This window comes from Cotesia glomerata, linkage group LG9, assembly GCF_020080835.1.
Source record: "Cotesia glomerata isolate CgM1 linkage group LG9, MPM_Cglom_v2.3, whole genome shotgun sequence".
In the NCBI taxonomy this organism is placed as follows: Eukaryota; Metazoa; Arthropoda; class Insecta; order Hymenoptera; family Braconidae; genus Cotesia; species Cotesia glomerata.
Window position 1 is genome coordinate 14,070,045 of NC_058166.1, and position 21,767 is coordinate 14,091,811.

Genomic DNA, 21,767 nt, shown 5'->3' on the forward strand with positions numbered 1-21,767 from the left:
AGATAGTTTTTGATGTATGACAAGATGACTTATAACTAGCATAGTGATTTCACATATAAACTTTGAAATACTAAAATACTAAGTGAATGCTCTAGCGATAAGTTAGCTATTGCAATTCATTCACAATAATAATCAAAAAGAAAGAAAGAAAGAAAAAACAAAACAAAAAAAAAAAAAAAAAACAAAGTATAAAACAGAATAGCAATACTCCTTATAAAATAACAATACTCCTTATTACCAATACACAATTGCACATCATCAACTCCACTTAATTACTAATTTGCCAAGTAATGCTGTTATATATCCATGAGGACAATCAAACGGATCGAGTGAAGCTTCTAATTGACAAAAACGATTCACTGCACCAGAGATGCGATAGATCGGCGCTGCCTGAGATAAGTTAGATTTAGCAATAAGTATATACATTGGTACTTGACTTCTTATACCTAAGACTGGTATCCTAAATTTAAACAATGATAGTAGTTGAGGACAGTCTACCAAGTTATTGAACAGTTTAGTTGCAAAGGAGAATTCTGTACATACTCGTCTTTCTTCAAGAGTAAGATATTCGCACTCATTACAGAGCGTTAGATTTGCGATTCCCCGAGCTGGATAATGTCCAGTTTTTTTTCCAAATTAAAAATTTTAAAAATCTTCTTTGAACTCTCTCAATTTTAGTGGACTGTCCTGACTGAGTGGGAGACCATACCAATGAAGCATACTCGAGTTTCGGTCTAACAAAGGTATTATACAATATTCTAATGGCATAAAGATTATTAAAATTTTTTGAAATTCGAGTAATGAACCCTAGGGTTTTCCATGCTTCTGATATAATGTTGTTGATGTGCATAGCAAAAGTAAGTTTACTGTCAAACGTTACTCCAAGTATTTTGACTGATGTACTTTTATTTAAAATTTTACCAGACATGTTATAGTTAAAAGTAATAGGATTTTGATTTCGAGTGATTGTTAAAATGATGCATTTATCAGCATTGAGTTTCAGCTTATTGTCTCCACACCACTGAACCAAGTATTCAATGTTACGCTGTAGAAATGCGCAATCATATACATTGCGTATTCTCATATAAAGCTTTGAATCATCCGCAAATAAATCAAAGAAACAAGAAGTATGTTGTGCTAGATCATTGATAAAGACAAGAAACAAGAGAGGACCAAGGTTTGATCCTTGAGGTACTCCTGAGGTAGAAATATAGGGCTTAGATCGATGTCCCATATAGTATACAATATTTTTCCTGCTGACTAGGTATGAAGTTAATAAGCACATAAGGTGAGTAGTTAGTCCTAGCGCACGCAGTCTATCAAGTAATATTCCTTTGTCTACTTTATCAAATGCTTTAGCAAAATCTGCACAAAATACATCAAGTTGTTCTCTAGCAGCAAGAGTCTCATTAGCAAGCTGAGTGAAATATATTAAATTAGTTACTGTTGAGCGTTTGGGCATAAAACCATGCTGAAGAAAACCACAGAAGATTCAATGAAGACCTGATTGAGCTTCGTATTGAGACCACGCACATTTTGATAGTACACCGAATAGTTCGTTAGCAGGATACTTTCATAAAGAGTTATTGATCTTTGTTCATCTTGTTCAGAACCGAAGTTCGAGCATGCTGAACTATAAGTTGACGCGTTCCCCTGGTCACTATCTTCAAGTTCTTCTCCCCGCTGAAGTACGCCGCTCCATCTCCTCTTTCAAGGCCAAGTACTCCCGTCTCTGCGCCGGTGTTTGATCTCGAGCAATTATCAACTGCTGGAGCGATACTGGTAGTCTCTTCTGGGTCTTGGATTTGATATATGCCTGCAGGATGATATCAGCTGATTCAGAATTATTGAAAATAATTTTACCGGACGTGGAGATGTACTATTCAATAATAATTTACCAACACGCATGCATTTAAATTTTATTTTTAGAGTAGCTATTGTTTTGTTCAATAATTTACAGAAACAGTCTGTGATTCTCGCATGGAGATTACCATTTTCTGATTCCGAAGAATCATCCTCCGGGAGTTCATAAACCATGAGATTCGACCGCCTGCGTAGTCTATCCTCAAATTCCTTGAATACATCATGAGACGCCCCTGCTACTGACTGGGCCCCAGAAGCCGATGATACAATACTGTTAACCTTCTCTTTAAGCTTGACAATTTCACAGTGCTCACTAATTCCTCTGGTGGAGAAATCTTTCAAATATGTATCCAAATTATCCAGTCTGATTTCTACATTATCTAGCCGTCTTGCTAGTGGAGTTGATTCATCTCTAAATGCCTGCTGGATATCTTCAAGCGTGAACTGATGCGTTCCACCGGTATTCGTTGATTTACCGCGTCCCGGGCCACAGCATCGGGTGAATCCGCCATTTTTGGTTAGTGCTTCAGTGTTGACACACGCCGTGTGAAAACAACTCAGGCATTTAGGGCAGTTGACAGATTTGTGTAATATGGGTACATTACAAGCCCTGCACGACACATCCACTTGACAGTCAGTAAATGATGCATTACACTCATCCATTGTAATATATATTTATGCCGCTAGGGGTCAGCACATACCACTAAAAATTTGTCCAGTAGTATCTTGTTACTGATAATAATAATAATATTACTCCTCAATATTGAGGGTTATCTCCAAGAGTCATACAAAAAAGAAAATTTAGTATGAAAAGAAAATATTTATAACACCATTTTATATCACACTACGTTCTAAATATTTTTATACTCAATTACAAACATCTTATTTAATTAATGATTCACTAGTTAAATAATAGAGCGGTAAAGACTGGGGACACACTTTTACGCACATTCACTCAGTTGCGGCCATCTTGCCATATATTTATGATTTTGTATCGAGTCAAGTTTATGATTTTGTTAGTTAGTTTTATTAATAAATCAAAGATCAATCGAATATCTAAGTGTCTTAATAATCACATTAATTCTTATCTGCATCCGAATCCCTCCCTCTCTCCACAAACCAGCATACTGAGCGACACCGTGGTTTACCTGTCTTTCCGCTTTAGCTACCAGTCTCAGGTTCTAGTTTTATTGAGTTACAGAGTATTTTTCGTTTTGAGTTACATTTATTGAGTTTTGGTAATTTCTCTTGTGCTAAAATTATCTGGCGCCTTGGGTTTTAGTTGAGACTGGAAGCGAGAGTGAGGACAGAAGTATAACCAATATTGAGTAGTCTGCTACGTAGTAGCAGATCTACACGATGTTAAAATTTTGGTTATAATATGTACATCTGAAAGATATATCAAAATGCAAGTGGACACTCAAATGAAAGCTCTTGATGAGTGTAACATCGGGATGAGCTTATATCTTTAAAAATGTCAATAATTAAAAAAGTACTGTGCAATTTAACAAAAGTCATTATTTAATAAATCAAAATTTTATTTATTTATAGTTTACAAGTCACGGCAGTCACATAGTGACTGCAAGGTTGCTAGTTTATACTAAATTTTTTATTAAAATTTATAACTTTTTATTTTTATGAATTGTAAGAGTTAAATTTTTTAATTTTAGTGAAAAATTCAAAGTTTGACTTTAGTCCAAAATTAGATTGTCTCCCAAAATAACTAGACTTTAAATTAAAGTCCATTCGTTGAAATATTCTCATTTTAAAAATTTTACACATATTTGTTTCTCTGAAAAATCTATTTTTTTTTAAACATTTTATCTATTTTTATTAATAGAAATATATTTATTGAATTTAAAGCACAATTAAATACGTCAAAATTAATAAAGCCTTCGATCTTAAAACTAATTAGAAATAAATTAAATTCTCAAGTAGGCACTTAAAACTCGGAAGTTTGAATAAATGAATTGATAAAGACAAGTGATGATGGAGGATGTGATAAATACCGAAGGTCTGTGCCGCGTTGTCTAATTAGAGTGGTAATATAAAGACGTAAGTATAATTATAACGAGAGTTGATTGTTGTGTAAAGTTTAGTAGGTTAGAGAAAATTGGGCACTTCCCCTGGCATTACATCGATTCGACCCTTTTGATTGAGAAGGAAATGGGCGTGGGGCTACCACGCAACCAGTTAAGAGCCCGAATGATCCGGCTTTGAGTGATTTACTTCTATCCCAAGTACTTCTTCCGCGTTTAGTTTGTCTATAGGTATAATACTTCTGCTAACCACTCGACGCTTTTCGTGTTTGTAAACTTTGTCACTTTCACTTCAACTTGCCAGTTATTTTGCTTGTTTTATTCATTCCTGGGACTTTACTCAGCTGAGGGTTTGCTGATTCTTTGCTCAGGATACGACGGCCAACTAAATTATGCTAATTGATATTTTTATCCCGAGTGTTTTACCCGCTAGGTAAACTCATTTTTGACTTTTGTATCTCTATGTGTACACAAATCGTTTTTCAGGGGAAAAAGTTTTCATTTGACCAAATATATAAAACCAACAAAGAGAAATAGAAAACTTAAAAAATCATAAGCTCTGCGGGCTAAGCCTGAAACTTTCCTCTATTTTTGAGCTCAAAAAATTCAAAAATTTTGAAATTATGTTTATTTTTGAGCCTGTCAGCTAAAATATCTAAGAATTGTTTTAAAAAAGCGCTTTTTAGAATATTTTCAAACTAAAATATCTTTTGAATGCTTCCTTTGATTTTTACTTTATTGACGATATTCGAAGCAGTCTTCCAAGCATAAAAAGTGTATGTAAGGTTTTGAGTTGATTGCTCGAAGAATTCAAAGTTAAAGTACTTGATATAAGTTAAGGCACTTGATATTTTAGTAAATTCGTAAAAAATTCAACTATTCAAGTAGAATTTTTATAGAATTATGAATTAGTACATTTATACGAATTGAATTCATAGTTTTGATGTGCTTATAGAAATATTTATATAATAATTTGAAAAAAAGTGGCCAAAAAAGGTACACTGGCCGTAAATGGTACTTCTACCCTGTATCAAAAAACTTGAAAATTTATTTTGTTGGTTTTCATTTTTTAGATATTTTTGAAACGGCCCGAACGATTAATTCCAAATCTAATCAGATGTAAGTCTCGATGAACTTAATGAAAGTCTCAATCAGTTAATTCGTGTTAAAGATATCGTAAGACAAAATATTATTTAATAGACATAGAGTCGCATGTGGGACAAATGTGCGCAGCGGGTAAGAGTGCGCAATCCCATGTATTTGGGATTCAAATGAATGGGGTTGTGCACTCTTACCCACTGCGCACACTTGCCCCACATGACCCACCACACACCTGCTAGGGTATTTAATTTTTAGGCGATACTTTTTTCCCCGTCTTAAAGTTAAATTTTTATTCATTTTTTGCTATAATTCCACAGTAATTATAGTGATTTATTGATGAAAATTTACAATTAATAATTACCGCATTCACACAAGGAGCTTTTGAAATAAAAAATGTAAAGGTGTTACAGCATGTAGTATCAGAAAATTTTCTATTTAAAATCGATAAATTAAACATAATAAAAGATTTTATCTCAATTCTTATTCAAGGTCATCTTTAAAGCTCCGTAACTTGGAAATAATTGATCACAAAACTTTAGCTCATAGGATCTTATTTGTAACAAATTTAATGCCCTATAAAAGTTTTGCACTAATTTTTTCTAACAAAAATTTTTTTATACCAAAAAATTGCGTTGAAATTGAAAAAAATTGCTCCTACGTTATTTTAATGGATAATCAAATTTTTGGATGAGCGAGACTCCTAATTCACTTTTATTTTATTTTTTTTTTTTTATTTTTTCGAGGGGAATGTTTTTGTTTATTTTTTTTTTACAAATTATCAAATTATCAAATTAGAGAGAAAAAAAAATATCGCATGAAAATGAAGGCAAAAAAGAAAGTTGTGCAGAAAATTCAACCGACTAATCAATCTTTGTCTTCATGTATATTATTTTTTTTTTTATAACCATGCATGCAACATATACAATAGAATTCTAGGATTCTAGGATCTCTTGGTTAGATTTTCCTCGCTTGTAAAAGTGTTTTATGCATATCGGAACAGACTGCCAGAGTAAAGAGGGAGGAAGAAGAAGACAAAGAAGAAGAAGAAGAAGAAGAAGAGATAGAAGAAGAAAACTAGGGGTAGTAACAGTAGTTGTAGTTGTAGTTGTAGTGGATGGCTCCAAGGCGAGATGCATGAATATTTGGCAGCTGAGCAGTTTCCAACCTTTACTCATACCTCCACCTCTCCCTCCACCTTCACTTGTGTATACTGGTAACACTTCGGTTACGGCCCAGATATGCAAATATATTCATTAGATTGTTCTGCGCGCCCCTCATCTAAGCGCAGTAAAAACCACGTCGTCAGACTTGTTTCTCATTCCTCACCCATTTTACACACTCTACTCTATTCTGCTCTATCTACTATCTCTACATATATTATTTTACTCTTTTACGCTTCTTTTCTTTTTTTACATTTTTTAACCTATTTTAATTACTAAAATATTCATATTTTACTATCTCAATTTCTGTTTTTCTACATAAAAAAAAACAAAAAAAAGATTATAAAGAAATAACATTGTTAATCTGTAAACAAAACTATTTTAAAGACACTCTTATCTGTTTTGATTTAAAATTATTTTTGTTATTAAATTTTACATCTAAAAAATTGTTTTCTAAAATTAATATGTTTTTGCTTTGAGATTTTTTAATCCTCAAAAAATAAATTTTTGAACACGATAAAAGATTTTTAAAACTTAGAATTTTTGATAAATTTATTAGAAAAAAATATTTAGAAACTCTAAGTTTTAATTTATCAAAAAGTTATTCGATATCTTTGTTATAAAACGAAAAAATGTTAAACTTTTCAATTTAAAAATTTATCTATTAATTTCCACCATCAAAATCAATTGTCCGCTTTTTCCTTTAAATTTAATATTTTTATTCAAAACTTCTTTAATTTAAAAACCAAAAATTTTTCTTAAATCTTCCTTCTGTTCATGAATTTCAAAATTTTCAAGATAATATTTTCCTCGACTCAACTAGTATTTTGCCAGTCTATCTAAACCTCATTATTGTACAATAGCGTGTGAGTGTGTAATTGAGGTCGGGCGTCTATTTTTGTTAGACATACACACCCTAAAAACAATAGCGGGTTAATTAAAAAACTAGAGAAAAACAATATAGCGAAAAAAGGGTTTACAGGGAAAATATATCGCTAAATAGTGGCGAGTAGAAAAACCGAACTCAGTACTGGGTACTCTGGATTCTATAGTATATTTTACACGTGTGTGTAAATATATATATAAAGCTCCAGTAAAGTTTTAAAATTTAAAAGGCCGGATAATTGCCGAGAACACGTCGAGCCGACAAAATCGAGCCGACCACACCGAGTCCAGCCAGCCTCAGCCTTTGTGGTCGACCTCTCCAGCACCCGGTTGCAACCTCGACCACTGGCCCTCCTCCCAATGCCCAATCTGCCAATTTCTTTCTCATCCTCTCTCTTTTTTTCTCTTTGTGCTTCTGTCGGGTCGTCTTATTCTTTTTCCCGAGCAGTGAGCTCCACCCGGCTTCCGGAGTGTCTCCAAATGCTGTCTACGCGGTTTGGCATCCTCCGCACCTCGACACCTCCCTGTTCGCTTCACATTTCGCGAATTCACTCTTTGCTTGTAAAAGTCAGCATATTTTAGCAGTTTCTATTCTCATTCCGAGCAAATGGGAATAGAAGTCACTCATCGTCCCTCTGACGACTCACGACTCATGACTGACGGGCGACAAAAATGCACTTTTATATCTGTTGACGATTACACTTGACAATTTCATATTTCCGTTGATAAAATTCACTCTTTTGAATTTTTTAAAAAGGATACTTTTATTGTACGTCAAGAATTTTTTTTTTTTGATACAGAGAAATGAAAGGAGAAAAATAGTTCATAGTTTATGTTGTATTAGAATTATTTTTTGTTGGGACAAAAAATTATATTTTTTTAATTTGAATTTTTATAAAAAATTTAAGTAAGAAATTTTTTTTAAACTTGAATTCAGAATTAAATTTAAAGTCAAATTTTTTCAAAAATAACGACTTCAAATTTTGAAATTTTTCATCTTAAAAATGTGAAATTTTGGTCATGTCTAAATATTTTATTTTAAAATTAAATTTTTAACTAAAATAAAATTTTGTACTTCATCATAATTTTTTATAATTTTTATAAAATAACTCAGAACAAAATTTTTATTATTCAAAGTGCCAAAATTTTGATCAACAATTTGAATACTTTTATTTAAAATTTAATTTCCACTTAAAATAAAATTGTACACTCAATCAAAATTTTAATTATTAAAAAACATTATTCTGCAAATTGAACCAAAAGTTCAAATTTTTCCTATTAAATTAAATCACATTCAAGTTCTATCACACAAGTGATTTATTTATTCATAAAATAAAATAGCAATAAACTTTTTCCTTATTTACTTATTTATTATGGACAAATACATTTTATTAAAGCCAACGAAATGGTTGTATTAACGTAAGTAAATGATAATGGGGATGTAGACGGATAAAATGTTGAATGTGACGTTTATTGCTGTTAAATAATAAATGAAAACGAAAACGATTTGGGGAAGGATCCGTATAGTATATACGTACAAATATATAGTCGTACAATACAAGTACAAATAAATTGCGGTGTAAGGATAAGTCCAAGTCGGTGAGGTCGGTGTGGCCTGTAATGGCCGGAGAAGAGTGACAAGAGACAAAATGTTGTCTCTGATTATTGGAGGTACCGCCACAATTTCGATAGTGAATTATTCAGGGATCGCCTAAAGGGTGTTCCGCTCCAGGGTGATTTAAATCGAGCGTCTCTCTCTCTCTCTCTTTCTATTCTATCATCCTCGGCTCGGGTTTCGCTATATGTACAGAGAGAGTGTACAGTTGGGAGCTAGGAGCTGCGAGACCGAGCGTCGTCGCGTTCAAACTAAACTCGGGAACTCGTGGCCCGAGGCTTTTCCGCCCTATATTTCAATCAGTGCTCCTGACAGGGAGCTCACCCGACAGTCGAGCTACCGCTTCATAGTTAAATTAATCGACCTTTAAGCACGAAAAATTCAATTCGAGCCTCCAGCTCTTATTATCATTTCTTCCTTCTCTTTTTTTTTCTAGGTTTATTTTTACTAACATTTTTTAAACTCTTTTTGTTTCTTACAAGACGTTGAAGGGATTAATTTTGCATAGTTATTATAGTATTTATTCTAATTATGTTTTATTTTATCGAATTTAAAAATGAAAAATTTGAAATATTATTTAGAAAATCATTTATGATTTATTGAATAAAATTGAAAAAAAAAAAAAACAAAGTATTGCACCAAAAAAAAAAATATTTGATTTAAGAAAAATATCGAAATAATTTGAAGACTTAGTTTATTAAAAAAATTGTTGAGAATTTTTGTTGTGAAAAGAGAAAATGAAAAATTTTTTAATTTGAAAGTTAACGTAATAAAAAATTTATTATAATTTTCATGAGATTAATTTCAATTAATTGTTAAATTTAATTCATTTTTAATAATTTAGATTTTTTAAATATTCTGAAAGTAAAATTTTGATTTTAATGACAGACATTTTTAAGTGATTTAGAACCAACAGAAAAGAGTCGAAAAATCTTCATAAAAAATTAGAGATTAAATAATGTGACTTTTATTTTTTTAAATATAAATTATTAATTTATTTTAATAAAATTAATTCGGAACTTTTTAATTTTTTTGATTTGAGATTTATTGAATTAAAAAATTGAAATTTTTCTTGATTTCGTTCGTAAATTTTTCAGATTAATTCAAACTAATACTCTCAAAATTTCCGAGACAATTCATTTTTTAAATCAACCAGTAATTTTTTTTTCATAGTACAGATCGTAGAATTTTCTTTATAGTAATAAATAAAAATAAGTTGTTAATCCAGAAGCTGGTGTTTTTTATTCAAAACATACTTAAAAGGAATTTCATTAAATCAAGATTAAATCTGTTCCGTGATAGGGGTCAGGAGAGGAGAATAAAGAGGAGCTTATAATAAGCGACGATAATTCCCGAATAAATAACAGCGTCCACGAGGTGTACTAAGATTGAGAGGCATCCTGAGCTTTAAAGGAAGCAAGGGAGTGAAAGAGCCAGCATAGGGACACCAAGAGGCTGAGAAAGAGAGAAAGTGAGAGTGAAAGTAGGAGCGAGCGAGGTATAGTACCCAGAGATACCCGTGCAGTATATTAACGTGCGAGTGTCGGCTCCGTGAATAGATATGACAAAAAAAAAAATAAAAGAAAATTCAGAGAAAGGAGCGTCAAGCACCGAGGATGGTAAGGAAGAAAACTGAAGAGCGAGTTGGGGTGGAGAAACTAGAAGGTACTTGATTTATTTCGGCGCCGCAAAGATCTGGCCCAGCGTACGTGCGTCGTTCTTCAAATTACCGACTTATAAACTTCTCCACACTCTATTCTTTTTTTTTTTTTTTTTTTCTTTACGTATGACATTCTCTTTCACATTTTAATACGTATTTTATAGTAGTATCACATTCGTTTTTCAAGATATCTTTATTTTCAGAAACAATAAAAATAATTTTTTTTTTTTCATTTGCACGACTCACAGTGCAAAGCATACTAGAAACATTTTTTTTAACTCCTCGGTGCCACAATTATTTTTATTTTTATACTCTTGTTAATTCACGGACAATAACATAAAACAGATTATTTAATCAAGATTAATTTTGCAACTTTCAAAAATTTATTTATTTAGATGTTATGGAACAATTTCATATTCAAAAACAATTTTTTTTGATTATTGATTCCCGAGAGATAAAATTTTGAAAATTATCTAAATCATGGGACTTTAAATTTTGGAAACTCATTAAAATTTTAATTGACATAACTTTTGAACTATTAAAGATAAAAAATTGTTCGAAATTTTTTTCGATAGATTAGTCCTTTAGCTTCAATTTCGTTTTTGTAATGATAAACTTTCGATTAATAGTTTTCGAGATATAGAATTTTGAAAAGTATCTAAATCATATAACTTTGAATTTTTGAAAATTCATTATTAATCTTCGAGTCGTGATAACTCTTAAACCATTGAAAACAAAAAATTGGTCCAAATTTTGTTCGATAGATTAGGTCTTTATGTACCCCCATGAAAAAAAAATATATGTCCAAATACATAAAAAATATTTTTTAAGTATATTAAAAATCTATAAAAAATATATAAATTATGTTTAGTAAATATATTTTTAATAACTATCTTTTGGCCGATTTTCATAAATATTTTATACATTTCGAATATATTTTAGATATATTCAAAATATATATTTTTTATATTTTTAGCTATGTATTTTTTTATGTATTTTAAGATATATATTGAATATATTTAAAATGTATAAAATATACATGAAAATCGGCTAAAATATGCTCCTATTAGTTCATAGAACGAAAATAAATTGAACACCATCAAACATACAATTCTTTATTTTTTGTGAAATTTTTATGATGTGATAATTGAGTTGGAATTGATGGAATTTTCTCTGTTATATACATGAATAATTAACTGAGTAATTGGAAATATAAGACATTCCTTGTGAATCGATTAGTCAAGAGCAACTTCAAAATGTCATTCTACGTACGGTCTTATAAATTAGTAATTTAGTTGGTAATAAAATACGTGGAATGTCTTTCTCGATTATATTTCATCCTTCAGATATTTTATCGATTTTTGTTAAATTACAAATATTTTAATTAGTGTCAGTAAAATAAAAAAAAAAATTTAATTATCTACACTCGCGGGAAAAAAGTTTTTCAAAGGCTTATTTCACAATATTGTATCGAGCTTATATGAGGATATGATAAATCACACATGATTAACTCCGGACAAAAATGTATAATTTGATAAAATTTTTTCTCTACAATAAAATTTGAAAAATGTCACCTGCATAATATCTTATACTGTGAAATATGTTCTTTAAGCATTGACATCCAAGTCTGTCATATACGTATAGGCTCGAGGCAAAAATCTCAGAAACGTATATATATATATATATATATATATATATATATATATATATATATATATATATATATATATATATATATATATCAAGTCATAGGAGGAAAGAAATCGCGTATGGATGCTATTTCAGAAAGTGATTTTGAGTGATCAGATCTTCCAAGTGCGAGACGTTCAATTTCCGGAGCCCGTTGTGAAATTTTATTTTCTCAATAACCTCATACATGTATACACACATCCTCGCACACTTACACACGCATGAAAAAGTATTTTCGCGATATCTACACGACGTGTGTGTGAATCTAGGCACTTATCTCTTGCGCTATCACGGCAGTTGTTGACATTTAATATCGATGATGTTTGCTTTCCAATTGAAAGACGCAATATTTTAAAACATGTTAATGCTCAAGATTCTATTAACGTGATAATAAATACATGAATACATGTACAAATGTTCAAATAGTTTTTTATTCGTCTATTTCATACGTCATATACTAATAACTGTCACGTTTTTTTTAATGATAATATTTTGACGGTATTTTCTAAGTTGAGAAAATTAAATTTTTAAGGAAAAAGGTTTTCTTGTTTTTCCGTACTTTTAATACTTAATCTAAAAAATGTGAAAAAATTAATTTTGAACACGTAGCGGCAGGATGGTCGAGCGGGTTAAGTCATTATATCGTTAATTCGTTCGTACATCATGCCGTGAGGCGAGGGTTCGAGCCCCGACGGTTATTCGAATAGTTCCAAACCAACCGTCGGGGGTCGCTCCGGTATCTGTCATGGGTTTTCTCTGTGGTTTCCCCATCGCCACTATTCCAACAGCCATTCGAAAGAGGTGAGGAATAGGGTAAATACAGTACAGGAAGCACAAGTCGGTCCACAGCCGCAAGAGATACGCAGAGATTATAAAAAGTTGAAAGAGCAGGTTGCGATATCTAGGTGCGAAATTTGAAAGGCAGAAACTTTGATAGCAGTGAAATTTGAACGCAGTGAAAATTTGAAAGAAATTCGAACGCAGTGAAATAGAGAGAGGCAGTACAATTGTGATGAAAAAATTGTAAAAGGCAGTTCTTACTGCTGTACAATGTAACAAATCTATCTATCTAATTTTGAACACGTGGTTTTTTTAAAAATATTCAAAATATAATAAAATTGATGACAAACCTTTCTAAAAAAAATTTATAATAATTTTCTACAAAAATGGATTCTTATGATTTTTCCGTATTTACACGCTTTTTATTAGCTTCACCTGTAAGTTTGTATGTTTGTATGTTTGTAACTGACTCCTTTGGACGTCATTTTAACCCACTTCATTTACTTTTCAGTTTGGTTTTCTGTAAAAGCGTGTTTTTCGTTTTTTAAACTATTTTTATTTGAATACTCAGCCCACAATTTGAATTTTTACTTTTAAACACGGAGTTCCATAATTTTTTTTAAGGTTTTTTTTTGTGTTTCTTCTTTTATTTTAATTAAGGAAATAAAAGCAAAATTTTTATTTTTAATTCACTAATTTGCCACCTAGCAAAGTGAACGATTGACAGCAAATATCTATATACATATTCTATTTAATATGTTAATGTTTATGATAATGAACGGATCGATAAACAGCATAATTATTTAGCAGTCCACTTTCATATTATACAAATACGAGCTGTATCATAAATTTGTTCGCTCCTTTTGCTTTTTATTTCTTGTAAATAAATACTTTTTAAAATTAGCATTTAATGTGCGTTAATAAAAAAAATAAAATAAAAAAAAGCTACTAAGGATTCGTGATAGTTTTCATTAAAAAATAATTACTGAGCTATAAGTCACAGCATGAAGGAAAAATGTTTTAGTATTTATTTTAAAATTATTATTCGGAACATTTTACTTGAATTATTTTTAAAAACTTTTATCCTAATATTCATTAAGGAAAATCGTTTTCCCGTTTCCCTTTCCTGACAGTAGAGCACCAAGTTAAAAGTTAATTAGCAAAGAAGAGTTTTAAGACGGAATATTTCATTTTTCAATTAAGACTTACTTTTAAGGTTTTCATCAAATAGTTAGGGGGCAATTATATGAAAGTGGGGCTTCACCTATTTTCAGTCATAAGAAAGAGAAAAAAGAAGATATTAATAAATTTTTTTCAAAATATTTTTTTGAAAATTAAAATTGAATTTTGGAAAGATTTTTGGGCTGAAAAATTCTTCAGATTTTAATTTTGGCTTTTGATGAAAAATTTTAAGGTGACGCCGTAATTTTTCAATATTTTTATATTCTTTTAATAAGCGCATTAAAAAAAAAATAATTTTAAGAAAATAAATTTTTTTTTGGTAGTCAATTTCTCAAAAATGGTCGAAAATTCCAAAATAATTGTTTTACAATGACCAAAATTAAAAAAAAAAAAAAAATTCAAGAATTCAGGATTTTTGCTGTAAATTTTTTACGAGTATATTATATATCGGTTGCGGAGAAAAAAATCGGTATAGCAGAGTATATATTTTTTGCCACCTGTGTGCAGAGTTTATCGAGTGTTTACTAGACTATCGAAGTTAAAAACAAAACGAGGAGTTAAGTGAGCAATACATTCGAGTCAGAACAAAAAAGAACAACACAAGTGCACTTTTCAAAGTCATTTTGTATTATGGTTTCTCTGAACTAGTTCACGTTTTTATACTCTTAAGAACAACTTTCAAGATTGTTTTTTGCATTAGAGACTTGAGTGTTAAAATTCATTGGATTTTTTCCCAAAATTTTAATCAACTTTTTGACAAGAAAAAATAACAATTTTAAAGTAACGATTTAATACCTAAAAATGAAATCGCGTAAAAATAATTGAAGGTAATAAAAAGTGAAATAACTACAGTTTATATTTTCAAGATGATTTAAATTTAAAATAAAGAAATAAAAAAGCAGTTAAATAATTTAACGATTGATATATTTAAAAGATTTTTACGAGAAAGCATTTTTCAATTAAAATATAAAATAGGTAACGCGAAAACGTCGTTGAAAATTATAGCTACACTTTTCCCTCAAGCTGTTTCGTTCTCGTCTCGTCTCGTTTTCCACCCCCGTCTCTTTCCACCGTCATCTTCTTTTACGTGATATACCATCTGCCTATGTATACACCAATCCACTGTCGTTATGTGTATATAAGACTCCTACACGTGCATGAACGTCGGTAATATATTTTATATACATATACATATACATATGCCAGTTATTCGAGTTACATTCTCGTATTTTTTATTATTTTCCCAGGTTCACTATTTGCATTAAATTTATCGCGTGTGCCGTAATCGTGAGGAATATGGTTAATTTAAAAGGGTGCCGGTGGCCATCACGACAGCAGGCTGCTTTTCAAAAAAAAATCAATTGTTTTCTGCATACTTGGCTGAGGTGCAACAACTTTGAGAGCCCAGGTCGATGGATGTACATGAAATCCATCGAGGAAGAGTTATAAACTCTACAACATTATAATAAATTCGACATTCTACATTTTACATTTTAGATTTTAGATTTAACATTGAGACTATGAATATCAAGTAGAGCGTCTTCGATGTGGATAGATTCCCGTCAATCAATTTTACCCGATGCTTCTTAATTGTTTTAAACACTCCCCTTGTTTGGTTACTACGCTAATTTTTATCCTTCAAAGTTTATATCTATTTTCTTCTCAGAAGTCAACAATTATTTTTATTTCAACAAAAACATTATATTTTTATATTTTTTACATTTCAGAATCCCGAAATCCCGTCAGATATTTAAATTGCTTGTCTGATCAGATAAAATATTTTAATTTATCGGATTATAAAAATAAATTAATCTATAGATAATGTTTATTACCGTGAGTTAATTTCAACCAGATACAATTAGACAAATAAATAAATAGGAAAATAAAAAAGATTGTATGGATGAATCAGTAGAATGACAGGTACTGTTAAATTTTTTAGCTTAATAAACAATACAACCATTGTTGGTTTGCATCAATCTCATTAAACATCTATGACATTAATCTTTTATTATAATAATAACTACAAAAATTTATGTTATTTAATATTGTATTACTTTTGAGTGATTGATAACGTATTGATAAATATCAATAATTTCCTCTTAGCTATGATACTAACAATTTATTTTACTGTCTGAATGTTGACAATGAGTGGGTTGTAATAATGGTTAAATGTGGCCAGATATAATCAGATTTCAAAGTTTTCACTGTTGTTTTTAGTCAAAATGTATGTTTACATCCGATGCAAATTGACTACATATAATCAGATCCATAATCCGATTTTAAATAAAATTTAATTATTTTACAGACTATAGTATATCAGTTAATAAACAGTTAAACGGGCGGAAACTAGACAGAAAAAAAAATGTTCTTGAATCAAGTAAATAATTTTGAAGAACTTCATCTTCTTGATTTGAGTAAAAAAAATTCTTTAACTAGAAATTTTTACTTGGTTTGAGTAAATTTTACTTAATTCAAGAATTTTTCGTCTTGATTCAAGACAATTACCCCCTTCAAAATTATTTTCTTGGTTCAAGAATTTTCCTCTCAAATCAAGTTAATTTTTTTTTCAGTGTATGTAATAACAATTAACTGAATTAGATCTCAAAGTGTTTTATCAATCTTCTAGCAAATTTCCTTTTTCTAGCAAAGCTAAAGATTTATATTCTCAGGGTCCAATCACAACCAAACTCAAACCCAAAATCCAAATCCGCAACTTGCTAAAATTTCAGTTGTACATAATTATTCTTGAATATTTCCAATAAAGCTTATATTCAAAAACTTTTCCCAGTAAAACACAATTAAACCACCCAATATAAAAATTAGTGTACTCGGTCTAAAATTTTGAGTTAACAATCCTAGCTTTGAGTACTTATAGGTCGGAAAAGGATTTGTCTGAGATTAGCAGTGTTTACGATTTAAGCGCGTTTACCCACTGTGCAAGTGTGTGTTTAAATAAATCCCGAAAGTTAAATAACTTCTACTGGTATTGTTTGCCTCCATTAAACAGCTAAGACCAACAAAATCATTTACACTTACAAATCCACCTTCCGAACAATGATTCTGCATACTACATGTACACCAACAATACACATTTGGATTTGCATTTGGACTTCCCCCCCCCCCATCACACCCACTTCCCCGTTCGTCTCACGTATCCGTCCATTCATACTATTTCTATTTGTAAACAGTCCTCCTCTTCCTCCTCCTCTATTTGTACACAACCCTGAAAAATTAGCTCCTTTATTCTTGAGCCGCATCCAACCATACATATGTGAACATATACCAACGTATGAACATGCACGGATTACGGATTAGTGAATAAAATTTATCGTATTTGTCATTTGATATTGTTTATCATGTTTACATATTGCGTGTATATGTTCATATATATTTTGCATTGTATTAAAAATAATGCATTAGTCTGAATAGCTCGATACAGCGATGTGTTGGCTGATGCGGTTGCGCAGTCCTGTTTCGAGTTTCGAGACATCGCTCGTCGTTGTATCGTCGCTGTATCGATTCATCCCCTCTACAGGTTCAGCTAGTCCCGGATCCTCGCAATAGTCATTACGGACACAGAAGGGGTAAAGAAAGTTAAGGAAAGGAGAGAAGAGAAGAAAAGAGGAATTACGGTTTTTATTTTGATAAACTTCGGACCGCGATTTTTTTCAGTGGGGAGGTGTAACGTGTTGGCTTTCTGGGTGAATTGCTCGGAACAATTCAGAGCGTTAATAATGCCGAATTAACATTGTAATATTAGAGATATTAGTAATAAAAGGTATTAATTCATGGAGGCTGGATGGTTAATAAATGTTGAATTTGTTAATTCAAGGAGACTCCAAATGTAAGCAGACGGATATTTTTAAATAATTAATTGAGTATTATGAATTATGACGTCTGTGACAGCGTAAATAGAGGTATTAAGATCTTGGGGGATTAAGTACGCTTGAGTTCATCCTTCGTCAATTGTCAAATTTCGTATTCATATCCTCCTACTATGCTATTCCGACTATATCGTCTTTGCTGTGCTATCCTGTCAGTGGTTATCTCACTCGAGCGATGCTGCTATTTTAGGGATTATTTTTTTTTTCTTGGGAAAATTTTTAGAGATAGGTTTGATAATAGAATTTTTGGGAGGAATTTTAAAATTGAAAAATGTTAAAAATTTTTTTGGATGAAATTTGAACTACAAAAATAGTCTTTCTTTTTTATTAAAAAAATTATCAATGCGTCAAAATTTGAAAATTAAATTTTTATCTATAAAAATGGTCTTTTTTTAATTTTATAAATAAATAACTTTATTTATAAATTTCTTTATAAATAAATAAAATTTATAAATTTATTTATAAATAATTAAAACATAAATAAAATAAAAATGTTAAAAAATTTTTTGTATCGAATTTAAAGTACAAAAATGGTCTTTTCTCATTTAAAAAAAAATTTTTAATAAGACAAAATTTAAAAATTTAATTATTGGCAGCATTTTTTAAAAAAAAGAATATTAAAAAAAATTTTAATTAAAAAACTGTATTTTTTTATTTTAAAAAATTTTCTTTCAGCTACAAATGATTTTTATCTAATTTCTGAATAAAGGTCTTAAAATATTTTTCAAAACAAACATTTTTTTCTTAATTTTTAATTTTTATTATGCATAATTAATAATTAATAACAAATCTTACCTTGACTCGGTAATCTCTCGGTTTCACAAAAGCTTCGTTAGATGGCAGTAGCACGAGATTTTCAATGAAAAGCTTTATTTTTCCGTGACAGCTTTTCCACCCTCAGTTTCTGGCGTTGGTAAGGCGGGAACGTTTTTTTATCTGTCGGCAAAGTAATTACTGCGTTACATATCTAGACCGATTTCATTTTATCAATCATAAAGTAAGAAGAAAAATCTGTCAATATCAATATTATCATTGTTTATGTAAAATTGCAAAATACTAAACAACACAAAAGTATAGTGATTTAAAGAAAAGAAACTTGAAAAACAAACAAGAAGTAATCGAGCGAATTCAAAGTAAACATCGCGGTAATGTATACGGTTAAAAAAACATTAAATTGCACTCAATTCACGACGGGTATCTACACGTGATGCTTCAAAGTATAAATATATATACATATATATATATATATATATATATATATATATATATATATATATATATATATATATATATATATATATATATATATATATATATATATAGTAGTTTCTTGAGAATATTTAACTTGATATAAAGAATATGTTTTTTGTTTTTACGTACAGGAGACTTTATCTAAATAATTGTAACAAAGTAAATAGTTATGTTGTGCGGGATCGGGAGTAAAGGCTCTGTGTTTAGTCAGAAAAAAGTTATCATGCGATGCACGCACGGAAAAAAATGTATTGCTGCCGGACTGCAGCTGTATCGTATCTACTCGAGCGATCAAATCAACATTGTTGTGTGTTATATGTTATGTCTCTAACCACTTCGTATATTATACAGCGATGATTAGATCTTATTTGCCTGACCAATTGCTCCCGTATCTGCTGCTACTGATGACTGCATGTTGCTTTCATTCCTATTTTTTATTTATTTTTTTTTTTTTTTAATATAATATTTTATAGTCCGTTTATTTGAGTTAATTAAGTTGTTTCTACGAATATAGATGCATTATTAGTTTAAACGATTCTTGTCTGTCTAGTTATTTTTATTGATTTTTTTTTGTTGATAATTTTAATTAGTTGTTTTATCTTTGAGATTTTTTTAAATGTTCGTGTATTGTGGCCAGTATATTTATATGAAAGAATAGATTTTTGTGGTTAAATTTGGTATCGTTGGAAAAGTCTTGACCTGGAGTTGTACCTTTTCAAGGTTTCATATCATTCCCACCAATAGTCAATTTATGATAAATATTTAAGCTGCATTCGAAAATGTTCTATCTCTAGATACATAATTAAGAAATGACCTTGTATCTCGTGAACTACTGATATTTTAAAAGATATAAGCTCATCCCGATATTACACTCATCAAGACCTTTCATTTGAGTACCCACATCAATTTTTCACATATTTATATATATTATGCATAAGTATATATGAAAAATCTATCAAAATGCATGTGGGTACTCAAATGAAAGCTCTTGATGAGTGTAACATCGGGATCAGCTTATATTTTTAAAAACGTCAATAGTTAAAAAAGCACAGGACATTTTAATAAATATCTTAGGAATATTATTGACATTTTAAAGATATAAGCTCACCTCGACATCAAATTCGTCGAGAACTTTCATTTGAGTACCCACATAAATTTTTCATATATTTATATATATTATATATATGCATGTATGAAAAATATATCTAAATGCATGTGGGTACTCGAATGAAAGCTCTTGATGAGTGTAATATCAGGATGAGCTTATATCTTTAAAAACGTCAATAGTTAAAAAAGCACAGTGCAATTTAACAAAAGTCATTATTTAATAAAGTAAAATTTTATTTATTTATAGTTTGCGAATCACGACAGTCACGTAGTGACTGCAAGGTTGCTAGTATTATTTAAAGTTTTTTTTAAATAATTTTTCTATTTTATAAAATCCATTGGAAATCCTTCGAAAAAAAGTTTTGACGACCTTATCAGAAAATTCAATGTTTATATATGTTCTGATAAGTCCATATACAATTTTTTATACCTCCACTCATTTGTATGTCGTATTATTAATGCCAAAAAGGCGAATAAAAAAAAACTTTTTATTGCAATCACTCTAGGAATGTAAAGATCGTAGAAATTCATTGAAAAAAAGAGAAAAAAGTTTATTTCTAGATACACTTTTTTACTTTAAGAAAAAAAATTCTTGAAGCCAAAAGAGCGTTTATAAAAAATTATTTTAATTTTATTCTCTTACTTTTTACTTAGAAATTTTACGTTTTGAACAATTGACTGTAAATTTGGAAAAAACGACTCTTATGACGTCAAAATATCAAAATTAAAAAAAAATTCTTTTTATAAAAATTTAATTGAATTGAATAATTTTTCTAACTCTCGAAATTTTTTAATTTTACAGCTAGAAATTTTAAACGTTAAATTTTTGAAGCATCTAGTCAGAAAATAACTAAAATTTTTTTTAGATAAAAAAAAAAAAAAAAATTATATATTTTACATTTTGAAGTTGATTGGAGAAAAAAAATATTTTCTCCGCCCATTTGACATTAGTAACGCGAAATAAATAAATACAAAAGGATGTATATAGACAACAATAGCTACATATTTTGTGATTTTCATTTCGCAGAATGTGGACTCGAGCAGGAGTAATAGGCATCGTGCGGTTTCTGCGGTACCACGCACTAGTACTATATCATCGTTTAAAATAATATTGCGTCCAGAGGGGCATTCGCCACTCTCATATCCGTTGCGACAAATCACTCTTTGTCGTCGTGCACGCGTACTCCAAACTCTAAACTGAACATTCTGGTCTCTGGTCTCGGTCTCGGTCTCAGTACTGGCCGTAGCTATCTCCCTACACAGTTATAATATTATATGTACGTGTTAGAACAATAAAAGAAAACAAAAATAGAAACAGGAACAAAATAGACTAAGAATAAAACATGGGACATGCTGTAAGCGCAAACAGCCCGCAAATGCCTGCTGAAAAATTTTAGTAATGAAAATAGTTCCTCATACGTCTGACCATACTCTACTTCTACTACTAAAACTCGACTATTTGTTGTTATTATTTGTGCAGTAATAATGGTGCAGTACGGCAATGTCGGTATAATTTATCAATAGGGGAGGTTTATTACACCGCAGGATAAA

At 30.2% G+C, this 21,767-nt stretch overlaps 1 protein-coding gene and 1 long non-coding RNA gene across 6 annotated transcripts in view; one reads left to right on the forward strand and one right to left on the reverse strand.

Annotated features, from left to right (window-relative positions):
• Positions 1-21,767, reverse strand: part of LOC123271149 — a 317,780-nt gene that overhangs the window by 133,949 nt on the left and 162,064 nt on the right. For all 3 annotated transcript variants that reach the window (XR_006510789.1, XR_006510788.1, XR_006510787.1), the window contains one exon: positions 18,654-18,794. This is a non-coding gene — a long non-coding RNA (uncharacterized LOC123271149). The remainder of the gene's footprint in view (positions 1-18,653; positions 18,795-21,767) is intronic.
• Positions 1-21,767, forward strand: part of LOC123271140 (nucleolysin TIAR) — a 243,854-nt gene that overhangs the window by 66,078 nt on the left and 156,009 nt on the right. The window lies entirely within an intron of this gene.